The following is a 5,456-nucleotide window of genomic DNA, read 5'->3' as shown; positions in this document are numbered from 1 at the left end:
TTTCTTTTCCATTAAAGGATCTTCATTTGTGGTAGTCCACGACTCTCCAGAATAATCCCTTGGTTAAGATTATCTTAAGCTTTTTCCTTGTAGCTTATGATCATACCAGTTTTGCAATTGTAACCTTTCCAAATTGATAATGGATGGAAGTTAAAGGTTCCTTTCTTCCATTTGGCTAGATTATTAATGGTTTCAAATTCTTCTTGGATTCTTAATTTACCAATGATATTTGATCGATTTATGAAACTCAGGTTTGAAGGGTACAAAACTATTTTGAGACGATGGAAGCTTTAAAGATTTGAAATGCAAATCCATTATACAGTAACATTGTAGCTGTCACCACCAAGTGGGAGACCTTTGATTCTAGTGTAGGCAGTTTGAATGCTCCTCCTCCCTCTGCATCTACCAAGATCACTCAGGACTGGGAATCATTCGACTGAGGATATGCCATTAGATTTTTAGAACAATATTTTTCTTTTGAAAGGAAGCCTACTATTATTTACAGACATGCATTACATTCCTGAGGTGGAAAAGCATGAAGGAATGGAAAAATATTTCTGAATTAGGAATAGATGTTATTTGTATATGTAACAATGAATAATATCTTTGTGGGGTAGTGACTTTGATTACCTAATTCAATCTCTTCTATTTGACAAGATATTTTGTCACGTGTTTTATTTATGCTTTACTCCATTACTGGAAGTTTGTAGGTTGAATTAGCAGAGGCTAATTGATGGTGCAACTACTCCTTTATGCATAGCCTACAATTTCATGAAGCCAAACATAGATTTTTTACTAGGAACATTTATGACATCATACAAAACAATGCTTTTATGCAGTTAGACTTTTGTTTTACTTGTATCTAAAAATTATCTGCGAGTTGTACACATAAAATTATTTGTATCAAAATGAATGGAATTTGACAGTCTATAACATGGCTTTCCACATTGAAGGTTATAGTTGTTGTGTCTATTTGAATCTCTTTCCTTAATCTAAAAAATCACTAGGTATTTGTACTAACAAAAAATCACATTTATTTTCTTTTATGGACATCTCTCACTAAGAATATGACTCCTCAACGTTTTGGATGATTTTAATTCATGTAGTAAACACATTTAATTGGCGTTTTTTATTACATTTATTAGACAATGGCCAAGTCTGAATAAATACATTCGTTGTCAAATGCAATATTAAACAACATTGCAAGACTTACACAGATGATTTTAACCCATTGTTATTTTTCCTGCTCATCTGAATTTATTTTCTGACTGAAAAAACTATGATTGTTTTGGTTCTTCTTGATTGTATACAGTTCTAGTCGTTTAATTCTGTGTAGAATTTGGAAATGGTGGTATTTTCCAACCAAGAATGGTGCTTCAAAATAGAACTCTTGCTCATTTTGATTGCGTTAATGGTACCTAGTTGCTTAAATGATTTTTTTTATATGCTACCCCATCTTATGTTTTATGTGTTGGTAACATGTCATATTAAATCATAGTATACTAAACACTTGATTATCATTTTGATTTGTATTACACATTAATTGGGAATAAATGCCATCAAGATTTTTTATGTGTGATGGTGCTATTTTAGTGGGAAAATGGCATTTTAGGTGTACCATTTTTCCCCTGTATTTTGTAATGACTGTGCACTGGACAAGTAATTCATGGAGCTCTTTTGTATCTTAATTCATGGAGCTCTTTTGTGACACAAATAGCAAGACAGTTAAAACTATTTCTTGTTTATCTTTTCTAGTTTGATAGTATATTGAAGAGTAACGATTACTGACATAGGATTCCAAAGAAAAAATCAATTGCTCCATCCTTTTGGTTGCATTACCCAAGACAAATAATTTTTGTTGGAATTTCAGCATTGAATGTGTCTACTTAACAAACAACCACCAATAGATAGGATGCATTTTGTCTTGGAAGTGGACTTTGCAGAATGAGGAGGTGGCAATGAGAACACATGGCTTTAGTGGTGTTGATCTTTCAAACCTCTTAAATGAAGTTGTGATTCTTGCTAGAATATTTATTAAGTCTTACTATTATTTTTATCCCTCGACACTTTCTAAAAATGTTAGGTTACCATGAAAAAATATTTTTAAATTTCAAGGAAGTCATTACTCTAAGGCTTTTGTGATACATAAACTCAATCATGATATCCATTAGTATTGTGTGCTACTTCTTTCCCATTAAAGGATCTCCATTTTCGGTAATCAATGACTATCCAAAAGAATCCCTTGCTTAAGATTATCTTAACCTTTTTTCCTTGTAGCTTATGATCATACCAAATTTTCAATTACAACCTTTTTAAATTGATAATGGATGGAAGCTAAAGGAATCAAAGCTCATACCCACATCATATCTATAAAAATTACATCATCCAAGGAGATCCTCCAAGTGTCCAAGTGTGGCCATCAATTTGGGGCATGTACAATATTCAATGCAACATAAAATGTGAGTCATGTCATACACAAATTCCATTAGGTATATCACATTAAGTATATTCTTTGAATTTACAATAACTTATATAGAGTTCATTCCACTAGTCAAGTTTAGGTATGAGATAATCATCATTGACCCTTATTAGGTGTGTCAGTACACAAGAACCTAGAAGAGTGGTATATCCTAAGAAACCCATTAAAGAGAATGTGAAATAATAGATGGAATGGAATGGTGTTTGGCTTTATGAGTGGTGTTACATAGTTATGTAAGGTTATGTGTTTTTTTTATCCATATGAGAACCTTTGTAGAGGGGATTTTTATGCATCGAGTTACCTTTTCCTTAGCATTGTGTCTTATTATCCCAGTTTTTCCTTTCTTTTGTTTTCTTTTACTTTATTTCATAGAGCCCTCTTTTTTTCTTATGCATTTGATTGCATGGGGTTTAGGATAATCTTAATTAGTCCTTTTTAGGAATGTGTTTCATTCCATAGGATGTTGGGTAATGGCCACATAGTGAGAAGGTGGAAATTGAGCTTTACTTTGGATTTTAGCTTATCATTCATATCCCTTCATTTGCTTTTACATTTTCAACTTTATATATTGTTCTCTCCTTTTTCTTTTTATACATTTTCTTCATCTCGATCATTCAAGACCCTATTTCATATGGAATTGTGAAAGATGAACATATATGTGTGACATGTAACTATAAACCCAAAAGAAGGGATAATGGAGAAGGGAAAGATGGAAAATGTTATGTATGGGTTGGGATATGGACACCTTAAACTTATTAAATTCTCATAGTAGTACCTATCTACCCAATAGAAACTACACTTGACTAGATGAAGATGATGACCACCAAGGTGAAACAAGGAAAGATAAACAAATTCAAAGATTCATGATCTAGTATAAAATCCAAGCCATGGCCACTACTTTCATGCCAAATACACATGTCATTAACAATTAATATGGATCAATGAATAAATGTACCTCATGTGTGTCAATCACCAAAATAATGAAGTGAGTTAAACATAATGTGGGGCATCTCAAGAGAAATTGTCTATGGAGAAACATAGATGTTAACTATGGAAAAATATCCTCTAATTACCCATAGATGTGAGGTGGTAACAAGGACTCAGAAAAAATTGCATTTTGTTTATTCCCTTCATCCAATTTAAAACCACCATAAAGTCACTAAATATTTGATGTTTATCATCCCTTTCATAGAAACAAATTATAAAAGTAATTTTAAAGCTAGCATTTCAACATAATTATGTGAGTCCCCCCTAATCCTACATTAAAATTACATAAGTAGGAATCATTTAAGAATAAAATCCCCCTACCCCACATGAAATTGCATTAGCTTGAGAAGCTCCATAAAAATAACCCCAAGGCCAATATTTATTTATAGACTCATAAAATATCTACCTTTGAGAAGAAACCATGAAAAGGACCTAAAGTTGGAAATTATATCCACTATTTAAAGCAAAATCAAAATAAGGAATTTGACTATCCCCGAGAATTTTAAAATCTATAACCAGCCATATACCTTAGGCTACTATTATACAAAGAGCCTTAGAATGTTTAAATTTTGGATGATACTACCAAGATTTGAAGCAATCAATTATTGAGTTGCAATGCCACCCATATCAAGGGTTCCATATCCTACTTGTTATAGACATTTTTCTGCCTTGCAGCTCCAAGCATGAAATGTCCATAAACCAAGGGCTCCTAAGTCCCTAAAAGAGTTGTTCCAACCCCTAAAGGAAAAAGGTCAACAAATTACAGCTTCTCCCAGAAGTTCTCCACCAGAAACTGCTCAGAATCAGTCAAATCAGGATCATTTCAGCTGCTCCACTGGCTAGCTGCGTTGCATAGCACCTAAATACACTAGTTGGGTGCGTTGCAACGCACCTAAATGCACTATCAGGGTGCGTTGAGTGGGAAATGACAAATGGCAGTGCCATTCTGCGAGGTGGAAAGACAATGGAAGCTTCCAGAATCTTCTCCTATGACACTTGCCTCACTGAATTCGACCAAGGATGAGTAAGAGGCTTTCAGTCTCCAAGTGGAAGCAAGAACTGACAGAAAGAAGACACTAATCAAATCATAAGTTGACTCATCCTCCTTGCATACATCTATATAAGGATCCCTCATCCCAGAGATCCAGGGGGCTGGAATTTTGTACATTGCAAGGAATTTCTGTTGGTTTTGAGATAGAGATCAGAGTATTGGGTGATTTATGCTTTGTTGGAGGTGAAGAAGGGGCTTCTTTGCTCGGAGGTTGATGCTGGGTCAGGAATCATCGGTTGTAACTCCTCCTGGATCTTCTTGTATATCGATAAAAACTATTTGAGTTTCTCCTACATGCTTGTGTATCATTGATGCTTGTTACATTTGTATGTTTAGCTTAAATCGGATCCTAAGCTGTTTATGAATATAGATCCATGTCTTTGTGTAGTTTTCTTCTTCTGTGATCTTACAGGAACTTGGTGAAGCTGGGAAAGTAAGGGAGCAGGTAGCTGGAAGCTGTCAAAGAAGAGAGGGATTGGATCAAAGGACTAGCACAAGACACAGGTCGGTTCTTTCTATCCCCCTCTATCTTCAATTCATAAAGGAAATACAAAAGTAGTTTTCTTTGTTTGTTTTTAAGGCAGTTGTCACACCTTAGTGGGATAGAGCAGTTCTAAATAGACACTTTTCCCGGTAACAAAATGGCGACTCCACTGGGGACGATTGTCTAATTAGTTTGTTTGTGTATCTTTTTGTTGTTTGTTTCATAAACTTATAAGTAGCATTCGAACTGCATTTGCCATAACAAATGCAAAGTAGACATCTGCTACTTCAATCCATTCACTGGATCTATTTATGATTTGAACATCTGATTCACAAATGATCTGATTTCCCTTTGTGATAGCTCTTAGACCCTCCTTAGATCTACCCTCTAATTGTGCATTATTGATTGCTTTTACTCAGCCAAAAACCGAAGACTAAACTGCAAACCGTGACCCA

Source organism: Pinus tabuliformis, chromosome 3_2, assembly GCF_031772625.1.
Source record: "Pinus tabuliformis cultivar Carrire ecotype Pingquan chromosome 3_2, CPIR1, whole genome shotgun sequence".
In the NCBI taxonomy this organism is placed as follows: domain Eukaryota; kingdom Viridiplantae; phylum Streptophyta; class Pinopsida; order Pinales; family Pinaceae; genus Pinus; species Pinus tabuliformis.
Note: the sequence above shows the minus strand (reverse complement) of the source record.